We start from the raw sequence: 12,147 nt of genomic DNA on the forward strand, positions 1-12,147 counted from the left end.
AATGTGCCATTGTTTTGTGAAATAAAAAGTGTTTATGTATTCAGACTCTAAAAATGTATTGCCAAGACCGATAGTTTCTTACGAATAGAAATTAACAGACGTACCAACAGACGTTCGCCAAAAGCCATTTAAAATGGTAAAAATCAATAACTAATTCATTGATTACCACAGAAACAAACAAAAAAATAGATATGATTTATTCTATAAATGTCTAGCATACTTTTACAACCTTTGTTTTGAATACAAATTCCAGTTTTGATTTGATAGAAATACATAGAATCTATCAAATGCCATTTAAAACTGTATAAATCAATAAGTAATTAATTGATTGTCACAGAAACATCAAACTATGTATTTATTCTATAAATGTCTAGCATACTTGTACAACTTTTTTGGCTAATCCATTTGTGGTTTCAGGGTGGGTGAAAACAGTTGGGTGCTATGGAATCAGTGAAGGTAACCAGAAGTGGTCTTGTGATAATTGTTTGTGTTTCTGCTGGTCAGAGGTAGAGGCGCTCTGTGTTAAATGAATGGGGGCAAGAGATGTGAATTGTTTTGCCCTCAAGAAAATGGTGCTATTGAAAGGAGTGATTACTGGGGTAGGGGTAAATATGTAAGTTGACCAACTGTAGGGGAAGATTCCCGGTGTTTGATGCTCGTCGTTTGGTGCAACGCAAACAGGATTTTTAAAAATTCCTTTTTTTTATTTCACCTTTATTTAACCAGGTAGGCCAGTTGAGAACAAGTTTTCATTTACAACTGCGACCTGGCCAAGATCGGATGGCGTGAGTGGTGAAACAGAAGAGTTGTTGTCTGTTCTTTTGAGTTATGATGTGGAGTCTTGGCCCGACAAAGTGATGTTAGGATATGTAAGTTATCCTGTACGAGCTTTTGTGATGAATACATTACGTTGTTACAGGTGTCAAGCTTATGGGCATGTGGCAGCAGTGTGTAGGGGGGAGGTTCCTGGCTGTGAGAAGTGTGCAGAACGGCATGAGACAAAATAATGTGTGGCATTGGGTGAAGTAGTGGTATGTGTTAATTGTAGGGGTGCCCATGGGACTGGGGAACAGAAATGTCCTGTGCGAGAGGCAGGTTGAGGTTACCAGGGTTAGAGTAGTGTAGAAGTCATATGCTGAGGCAGTGAAGAAAGTAGAGGAAGATGGGTCAAGGGGGAGGGACCATGAGAGGAGTGGTGTGAGTAGTAGGTCTGTACCAGTACAGAGGGATAGGTCAACAAGTGATATATGTTTCAGTAAGATTGGATTTTTAACATTTATAGCAATGGTTATCAACTGTATTGCAGGGATGGAACGTACGTCGCAGAAAATTGAGGTTGTGGTGGCAGCTGCAGTGTTATTTGGGTGTGCGAGACTTGATGCCAGAAGAGTTGGCCTGAACAAGGACTAAATAGATTTAAATAGTGGAGTAGGTGTTTTTATAGAAACTATATTTTTGTGAGTGGAGCTAGATGGGTGCGCACGCACACACATATACACAGTTGGAGGACCTGAGCCCTAGGACTACCTGGCATGATGACTCCTTGCTGTCCCCAGTCCACCTGGCCATGCTGCTGCTCCAGTTTCAACTGTTCTGCCTGCGGCTACGGAACCCTGACCTGTTCACCGGACGTGCTTGTTGCACCCTCGACAATTACTATGATTATTATTATTTGACCATGCTGGTCATTTACGAACATTTTAACATCTTGACCATGTTCTGTTATAATATCCACCCGGCACAGCCAGAAGAGGACTGGCCACCCCTCATAGCCTGGTTCCTCTCTAGGTTTCTTCCTAGGTTTTTGGCCTTTCTCAGGAGTTTTTCCTAGGGAGTTTTTCCCAGCCACCGTGCTTCTTTCACATGCATTGCTTGCTGTTTGGGGTTTTAGGCTGGGTTTCTGTACAGCACTTTGAGATTTCAGCTGATGTACGAAGGGCTATATAAATAAATTTGATTTGAAGTCGGAAGTTTACATACACTTAGGTTGGAGTCATTAAAACTCGATTTTCAACCACTCTACAAATTTCTTGTTAACAAACTATATAGTTTTGGCAAGTCAGTTAGGACATCTACTTTGTGCATGACACAAGTAATTTTTCTAACAATTGTTCACAGACAGATTATTTCACTTATAATTCACTGTATCACAATTCCAGTGGGTCAGAAGTTTACATACACTAAGTTGACTGTGCCTTTAAACAGCTTGGATGGCTTTAGAAGCATGTCATGGCTTTAGAATCTTATGATAGGCTAATTGACATCATTTGAGTCAATTGGAGGTGTACCTGTGGGTGTATTTCAATGCCTAGCTTCAAACTCGGTGCCTCTTTGCATGGCATCATTGGAAAAGCAACAAAAAAAAAGCCAAGACCTCAGAAAAAAAATTGTAGACCTCCACAAGTCTGGTTCATCCTTGGGAGCAATTTCCAAACGCCTGAAGGTACCACGTTCATCTGTACAAACAATAGTACGCAAGTATAAACACCATGGGACCACGCAGCCATCATTCCACTCAGGAAGGAGACGCGTTCTGTCTCCTAGAAATGAACGTACTTTGGTGTGAAAAGTGCAAATCAATCCCAGAACAACAGCAAAGGACCTTGTGAAGATGCTGGAGGAAACGGGTACAAAAGTATCTATATCCACAGTAAAACGAGTCCTATATCGACATAACCTGAAAGGCCGCTCAGCAAGTAAGAAGCCACTGCTCCAAAACTGCCATAAAAAAGCCAGACTACGGTTTGCAACTGCACACGGGGACAAAGATCACACTTTTTGGAGAAATGTCCTCTGGTCTGATGAAACAAAAATAGAACTGTTTGGTTGTAATGACCATCGTTATGTTTGGAGGAAAAAGGGGGAGGCTTGCAAGCCGAAGAGCACCGTCCCAACCGTGAAGCACGGGGGGGCAAGCATCATGTTGTGGGGGTGCTTTGCTGCAGGAGGGACTGGTGCACTTCACAAAATAGATGGCATCATGATGCAGGAAAATTATGAGGATATATTGAAGCAACATCTCAAGACATCAGTCAGGAAGTTAAAGCTTAGTCGCAAATGGGTCTTCCAAATGGACAATGACCCCAAGCACATTTCCAAAGTTGTGGCAAAATGGCTTAAGGACAACAAAGTCAAGGTATTGGAGTGGCCTTCACAAAGTCCTGACCTCAATCCCGTAGAAAATGTGTGGGCAGAACTGAAAAAGCGTGTGCGAGCAAGGAGGCCTACAAACCTGACTCAGTTACACCAGTTCTGTCAGGAGGAATGGCCCAAAATTCATCCAATTTATTGAGGGAAGCTTGTGGAAGGCTACCCAAAACGTTTGACCCAAGTTAAACAATTTAAAGGCAATGCTACCAAATACTAATTGAGGCTATGTAAACTTCTGACCGGCTGGGAATGTGATGAAAGAAATAAAAGCTGAAATAAATCCTTCTCTCTACTATTATTCTGACATTTCACATTCTTTAAATATAGTGGTGATCCTAACTGACCTAAAACAGGGAATTTTTACTAGGATTAAATGTCAAGAATTTATCTATTTATTTTTAGCAAAGTATAAGGGAATTATTCTCCAGCCTAGTTGGATGCGGTAATGTAACATTTGTTGGATGCCAACCGCCGTTAAACCTCATTGAAGAAGGCATTTTCACTCGCCACCAAATTTGGTGATGAGAGAGAACCCAGTAGCTGGCTGTGGGAGATGTAGCGAGATGGATTTTGGCTGACATTCTGCACATTTTCTCATCAATAAAACATTTGACCTCAATAGTTTTCTGTTCCCAAACTAAAGAGTGGACTATGTTTGTAGACTTTACCCTTTGCCAAAGTTAGATTATTTTAGTTGATTAGGATTTAAAGGGTGACTTGAGTTATTGCATACATGCAATTCACAGAGTAGGCGTTCCCTAATGGAAATATGCAATACATGCTCGATGCCAGGCACAACAGAACTGGGAACCCTGGAAATCTTTGACTTCCGACTTCAGTGCGTTCAAGAGAACTGGGACAGGAACGACCACCCACTGGCAAAAATAATTTTGAACGGTCATCCAACTCGGAACTCGGGCCTCTTTCTAGAGCTTCTGACTTAAAGATCACTGACATCATGATTTGACCTCATATTTTTCCAGACTTTCCAGTTGTCTTGAAAGCACCATGAGTACCACATTATGAGTCATAATACCCATAAACCCTAGCTGTAAAACCAAGAAATGGTAACATTTTATTTTTTTGTTGCCACATTTTTGTGTCTGGGATTTTAGAACTACTTCATATAAGGTCTGTGTTTCATGTAGGCTTACCCTGGCTTGACGTTTTAATAACCATTCAAATCTCTCTCAGACAAGGTAACATAGTAGGATTTTAGATGTGCAGATAGACCTAAGCCCAGTCTATTTTACCGTTACTATAGTAAGGTCTGTGGTTTAGGTGAAAATATAGACGTTAGTATTTTAGTAATCAACCTAGCTAGTAACTTATTTTTTGGTCTTTCAGATTGGCGGACCGGAAACCCAGTGACAACACTCGGGTCTGCAGCTGACATTTTCCGTTGGGAAAGAAAAATGGCCCTGTAATTGCCAGAAAATGTTGCGCATCTATCATCGCAGAAGAGGAAGAGTCATACACTTCCACAATGGCAGAAGAGGTAGATCCAGACACATTCAACATGGAAGACGAAGTTCCAGGTGCCTCGGCCACTGAAGAACGTAGGAGGCTGCTGTCTACACCGTTGCGGAATGTTCTCACTGAGGTGCATCTTGAGGGAACAGCGCAGTTGAAGGTTCTACAGGAGAATCGGCTGTATACCTGCAATAGGTATTCAGCATCACAGCTGTCTGATAAAGTACTTAGGATGGAAACAGGACTTCCAGACAAAGACATGTTCAACATCGTTGTTGAATACTTGGAATGTTAAAAGGACTGTGTTGTCTACTTTGCCAAGTGGAGGGTGAAGATGCTGTCATTTGAGGATCAAGTGTTTATGGCTCTTATGAAGTTGCATCACAGCTACATCAACTTGCACCTGGCGCAACTATTCTGTTGTAGTGCAATCACTGTCAGCAATGTTACCATCACTTTCATTCACGTGATCCACAAGCTTTTTTTCATTAGCATCATGAAGACTTCCAAGTCAGGAGAAGAACCAAACGTGCTTGCCTGCGTCTTTTCAGGGGTCCAGCGGAAACTGCAGGATGGTCATTGACTGTACTGACATGGAAGTTGCTACTCCAAGTCAGATGGATCTGCAGAAGCAAACCTAATCTGTGTACCATTCAATGCACTCCTTCTAGCTACTCCTGGGTGTTGCACCTAATGCAGTGATAACATACTGCAGTGATATGTATCTAACAAAGCAATTGTCCAGAAGTCGCGTTTTGAGAAGATTTTCATGTCTGGAGAGATGATTTTTGTCAGACAAAGGCTTCTTTTAATTTTTTACTTCTTTTTTTTCTCCCCAACTGGTAGTAGTTAGTCTTGTCTCATCGGTGCAACTCCCGCACGGACTAGGGAGAGGCGAAGGTCGAGAGCCTTGCGTCCTCCGAAACCCAACCCAACCAAGCCGCACTGCTTCTTGACACAACGCACATCCAACCCGGAAGCCAGCCGCACCAATGTGTCGGAGGAAACACCGTACACCTGGTCAGCGTGCGCTGCGCCCGGTCCGCCACAGGAGTCGCTAGTGCACAATGAGACAAGGACATATCCCTGCCGGCCAAACCCTCCCTAACCCGGACGACGCTGGGCCAATTGTGCGTCGCCCCATGGACCTCCCGGTCGCGGCCGGCTGCGACAGAGCCTGGGCTCGAATCCAGAATCTCTGGTGGCACAGCTAGCACTGCAATGCAGTTCTTTAGACCACTGCACCACCCAGGAGGCCCAGACAAAGGCTTCTTGATCCAGAGCTTGACGTGTGCAGGAATTATTGTGAACATTCCTCCATTCCTGAACCACGAAGGTTCACAGAGCGTGAGATGCATCTCACAAAAGACATAGCGAGAAACGGGATCCATGTTGACAGGGCAAATGCTCAACTAAAATATGTAAAAATCCTGAAATTCATCCCACCTTGTCTGCGTTATAGTAATGTGCTGGTGCAGACTTACTGTGCACTTGTTAACATCCAAGACACACTCATCAGAGAAGTAGCTGTTGGTTGGGAAACAAGAACAACGAGGCATGAGGGTTTGGTGTTGAGGGACGATTTGCCACATTGTCGAAGGTGGGGTTGTGTTAGGATAAACAATGCATTTTCTGTACAGATAAAGTTGATACAGCATTGAAAAAGACCCACTATTGGCCAAATGTCTCTTTGTTTTCCATTCCAACAGGAGTGCCTCCCTCAGACCATCCGGTGCACGGACATCCTGGGCCAGTGTGATGTGGTTGTGGAGACTACAGCACATCGAGCCTGTGGACGAACAAGTCAGTATCTCATCAAATATGATACAATATTGTGTAAAACATTGAATTTGTAGATCTCTCAATTTTGACTGTCCCCTTTTCCACATGTTTTATACATGAGACGTGACATGCGGAACATCAGGCTCACCCCACGAGAAGTATGATCCTGCATTTACCAGAAACTAAAGCTCCACACAGCAAAGGGGGTAAGAAATCATTTAAACTTCACAGATATAAATTCCCACTGTGCCCATGATAAAATGTAATGTGAATTGTGTTGTACGACTGAATGAAACTGTGAGGAGATGCACTCAGACCAGCCCTTGTGATTGAACTTACGTTAACTATGTTACCTTAGTTGGCTGCTTTGAGCAAAACTTGAATGTAATATAACCTATTATGGGAGCCTAGTGTGTGTGTGTGTGTGAACGATGTAATATTTTTGGACCATTTGCTTCCCGGAAAACAGGTACTGACAGGTGGTGCGAAGAAGAGCTGATCCAGTGCCCCCCCCCCCCCAAAAAAAACATTGGAATAAAACATCAAGGTAAGTAAAAATATGTGCAAAAAGTATTTACAGATGTTCACTGTTGCGGTGTCAACTTTGGGAGCATGTGGTCCTTGAAAAACTCCTCCAGTCCAGCAGTATGAGTCTGCCAGAGGTTGTCACACTGGATGGGGATGGTAATGGAGACTTTGGTGGTCCACACAAAGAAGAAGCAATTGTCCCTTCCAGTGATGTGGCGCTGCCCTTGGACCTGGTGCCGGTAAGGATGGCCTTCATGAAGGCTGTAAGACCCTCCCTCCTCCTGGATATAGAAATCCTTTGACATCACTGCCTCTTCAATGGAAAGGTCCCTGGACTTCCTGATGGGCAGCCCCCAGGTGGTAAGGTTAGGTAAAAACACATCTGCCACGCTGATCCTCAACACGGGGGCCCCTCAGGGGTGCATGCTCAGTCCCCTCCTGTACTTCCTGTTCACTCATGACTGCATGGCCAGGCACGACTCCCAACACCATGAAGTTTGCTGATGACACAAGTGGTAGGCCTGATCACGACAACAATATGACAGCCTATAGGGAGGAGGTCAGAGACCTGGCCATGTGCCAGGACAACAACCTCTCCCTCAATGTGATCAGGACAAAGGAGATGATTGTGGACTACAGGAAAAGGAGGACCGAGCACGCCCCCATTGACGGCGCTGTATGGAGTAGGTTGAGTGCTTCAAGTTCCTTGGTGTCCACATCACCAACAAACTGACATGGTCCAAGCACACCAAGACAGTCGTGAAGAGGGCACGACAAAACCTATTCCCCCTCAGGAGACTGAAAAGATTTGGCATGGGTCCTCAGATCCTCAAAAGGTTCAACAGCTGCACCGTCAAGAGCATCCTGACTGGTTGCATCACATCCTGGTATGGCAACTGCTCGGCCTCTGACCGCAAGGCACTACAGAGGGTTGTGCTTTCGGCCCAGTACATCACTGGGGCCAAGTTTCCTGCCATCCAGTACCTCTATACCAGGCGGTGTCAGAGGAAAGCCCTATGTTTCTAGTCTTTGACTGATCTCTCTGCTACCGCACGGCAAGCGGTACCAGAGTGCCAGGTCTAGATACAAAATGCTTCTACCGGCAAGCCATAAGACTCCTGAACAGCTAATCAAATGGCTACCCAGACAATTTGCATTGCACCCCCCCCCCCCCCCCCCCTTTTTACGCCTCTGCTATTCTGTTTATTCTCTATGCATTCCACTGAACCTGCCCCGGAGACGGTTCCTTAGACACTGAAGATCCTTCTCTGTGGGCTCTTGGGACAGAGGGTTGTTGTCTTAAGCCAGGTACAGATCCTCCACTGACTCCACCTGGTTGGGCACGGCTGGCTCCCTCCACTTGCATTCCACATCCTTACAGCCGATATTGTGAACTGCAAAAATAGCCAATGGTGCCGCCTGGCTACACTTATAACCTCTATGGGGACATTCACATGTGGTAGAGAGAATCCCCTGGTCACCTGTAGAGATCTGCTAAGAGGAAAGATGTTAAGTGCCATATGCCTTTCAAAGCATGACTTTGAACAGCTTGAAATGCATTTGTTTTCAGAAATGTGCTATATAAATAAAGTTTGATTTGATTGATGACATTACAGCTGTAGAACTTTTTTATAAATTGTAATTTTCACGAGGACAAGTGCAGTTTTTCCATTACATTTTTATTGAAAATTTGGGATTTTATCACTTGACATCAATTTGTAGATGCATCGAAATGTTGACTTTATGTCCCCTTTTCCCCACGTTTTAGAAATGAGGTGTGGCTTGCAGAACATCCTGCTCACCCCATGAGAAGCAGAGCATGATCAACGCCACTTGCAGCAAGGAGATCTTCTGGAATGGATGTACTCTCTCTCTGGGGGTAAGATAATTTAAACATCACAGATCTAAAATCCTACTGTGCCCTTGATAAAATGCAATATGATTTGTGTTGTACTACTGAATGAAACTGAAGAGATGCACTCAGACCAGCCTTTGTGATTGAACTTACGTTAACTATATTACTTTAGTTGGCTGCTTTGAGCAAAGCTTGAATGTAATAACCTATTCTAGGAGCCTATTATTTGTTTACAGACAACACCCTATCCAACAACTGTGAACACCTTGAAATGCATCTTTATTCATTGTTCACTTGTTTTTTCGACAATGTCAGGTAGAGGCAGGAATGACTGGGTTCTTCAGCAAGTAAGACACGGGGTAAGAAATAATTTAAACATCACAGATATAAATTCCCAATGTGTCCATGATAAAGTTAACTACATTACTTTAGTTGGCTGCTATCAGCAAAAATTGTATGTAATGTAACCTATTCTGGGAGACTAGTGTGTGTATGTATGTACAATGTGGAATATTTTTGGACCATTGGCTTCCCTGAAAACTGAGACTAACAGGAGGATCAATAGGAGTCTACCAGAGGTCGTCACGCTGGATGGTGATGGAGGTTTTGGTGGTCCACACAACGAAGAAGCAGGTGTCCCTTCAAGTGACGTGGAGTTGACCTTGGACCAAGTGCCAGTAAGGATGGTCTTCACGGAGGCTGTAAGACCCTTTCTTCTGGATATAGAAATCCTTTGACTTCACTGCCTCTTCAATGGTAAGGTCCCCTTGCACCATAGGGGCATTTGACCTCCACCAATGCTGTGGTGCCCACCAGACCATCTGGTGAGGCACCCAGAATCCCAGACCCCGTGACCCAAAGCCCTGACTCCTGCACATCCATCCCTGTAGCCATTTTGAATGCCTTGATGCCCTCCTCTTTATCTGTGCCCCACTTTTTTGAAATGTATGCATATTAAGAAATGTGATATAAAAATAGTTTGATTTGATTGATGACTACAGCTGTAGAATATTTAATAAACTGTAAAGTGCAGTTTTTCCATAAACTTTTAATTGATAACTTGGGATTTTGTCACTTGACATATCAATCATACAGTGGTAAGGATCCTATAAATCAAGACTGTGTGGATGCATGTACCTCTCCGAATAAATAAATACAAAGACTGATGTCTAAACAAAGTCAATTCTGAATGTCAATTAGTTTTGGATTAATTCTCATCAATGACAACATTCTAGAACTGAGTTATCACTAATCGAAGTCTGGTATCCGGGGTAATCTGGTTATTGATTATATGATTAAGTGTCTCTTTCCTTATAGAATGTTGACAGCTGTATAGAACAAATTGTATTGCTATGATGCTCAAAGGTTGCATGTTCAAATCCAGCGATAGATTTTTGTTTTAAGCCTATCCCAAACCTTAACCATTGTGGTAATGCCTAACCTTAAGATTTCAGAGTAAATGACTGAACTTAACCTTAAACACTTCGAAATTTGACTTTTGAGAAACATGGATGAACATCTACTCCTAACTTGAGACTGTGGGAGCTTGTTGACTTTTTTTTGCATGTGACTACTCATGTTTGTTAATAACAAATAAACATAAATAAATGTGCACAATGAGCACTTGTTCTCTTTCAAATACATCATTAGAGTTGTTGGTTAGCTAGTTAGTGAATTTTACATGGAGAAAATTGGGCTTCTGAAATGAAAATGGATGGCCCTCCCTTCAGTAAAATATATTTTACCTAAAACTTCCCTGAACGCTTGGAAAAAAAAAAAAGTGACAGTCCCCAATACCCAAAATATTAATTAAAACAAAGTCAATAGCAGAGAACATTTCTACCGTTTACCCTCACTTCTTGGACAGACCAGAGCCTTCGTCCTGTAAGCATTACATGGCAATGCAGGAATTTTGATCGCGCACAAGGCTGCGGGTCAGATGCGTGTGTTCGCAGACCACCATGGACAAGAGTAGGGTTGGAAAGATCTCCTTTATAGTTAAAAGCATTGCATTCATCTGTCACCATATTTGCAGGTCAGAGAAAAAAAATTGCCTTTCATAAACATTTCATGCAATTCTGTCATTTTACATATCAGAATCTTTTTTTAATACCCCAAATTGCAGGCTAAGAATGGACAGGAAGGGAGTCCTGTGTTCATCTTATCATATTTCTTCAATGCCAAATCAGTGTGTCTTGTTTGCAAGAAACTTTACCTGTTTGCAAATAATTAATAATCTGAGACGTCATTAGGAATTTGAGCATGGTACGTTCAAAAGTTAGGCCTATCTTTCCACCCCAGACAGAGTAGGCCTACCGACACAGAAAAATGAGGTAGGCTATTTAAAGAGTGCATGGTGGGTGGTGGAATTGACCTGAAAAATCTATGGATACTTTTGGTGATGTAGTGTATGTGGACACCTGCACATTGAACATCTCATTCCAAAATCATGGGCATTAATATGGAGTTGGTTTCCCCCCCCCTTTGCTGCTTTAACAGCTTCCACTCTTCTGGGAAGGCTTTCCACTAGATGTTGGAACATTGCTGCGGAGACTTGCTTCCATTCAGCCACGAGCATTAGTGAGGTCAGGCACTGATGTTGGGCGATTAGGCCTAGTTCGCAGTCGGTGTTTCAATTCATCCCAAAGGTGTTAGATGGGGTTGAGGTCAGGTCTCTGTGCAGGCCAGTAAAGTTATTCCACACTAATCTCGAGAAACCATTTTATTATGGACCTTGCTTTGTGCACAGGGGCATTGTCATGCTAAAATAGGAAAGGGCCTTCCTCAAACTATTGCCACAGAATTGCCAAGAATGTCATTGTATGCTGTAGCGTTAAGATTTCCCTTCACTGGAACTAAGGAGCCTAGCCTGAAACATGAAAAGCAGCCCCAGACCCGTATTCCCCGTCATGACTCTCTCTCTTGGGTGAGGATCATAGGCACCAGATCAGCTCGGCACAGGGCTGACAGATGTCTGGAATGGTTTGTGGGGGTCCAATAATGTCATATCATTTAGCATTGTGTGATGTCATTACGAATGGCATAACAAGATAACTGTATCTTTAAAAGCTTTCAATGTAGATATTAGATATATATCTAAATGTTGTAAAACTTACATGATTAAATTTGAAACAATTTGTGAAAAGATAGCAATGTGATTTTAGCCTTCTAAATTATAATTGTTTTTCATATGAACTTTTGCCAAGTCAGTAACAATGCCCATGTGAGCACAGACATTGTGGCAACGTGATGGAACCGCCCTCCAAGGCGAGTGCTTAAAAGGACTCGCTGAAAAATTAACATACTAGACCAAAACATGCCGGGTTGCTGCCGGTGTGTAAAGTGGTCCTATCTGTACC

The 12,147-nt window shown here is 43.0% G+C and overlaps 1 long non-coding RNA gene across 1 annotated transcript; it reads left to right on the forward strand.

Annotated features, from left to right (window-relative positions):
• Positions 1-5,811: 5,811 nt before the first annotated feature.
• LOC115170740 (uncharacterized) lies at positions 5,812-10,408 on the forward strand. The gene is made up of 7 exons (XR_003871085.1): positions 5,812-6,223; positions 6,333-6,426; positions 6,527-6,611; positions 6,875-6,952; positions 8,702-8,812; positions 9,104-9,147; positions 9,354-10,408. It is a non-coding gene; the product is annotated as an uncharacterized LOC115170740 (long non-coding RNA).
• The last annotated feature ends 1,739 nt before the right edge of the window (positions 10,409-12,147 follow it).

This window comes from Salmo trutta, chromosome 32 (assembly GCF_901001165.1).
Source record: "Salmo trutta chromosome 32, fSalTru1.1, whole genome shotgun sequence".
Taxonomy (NCBI): domain Eukaryota; kingdom Metazoa; phylum Chordata; class Actinopteri; order Salmoniformes; family Salmonidae; genus Salmo; species Salmo trutta.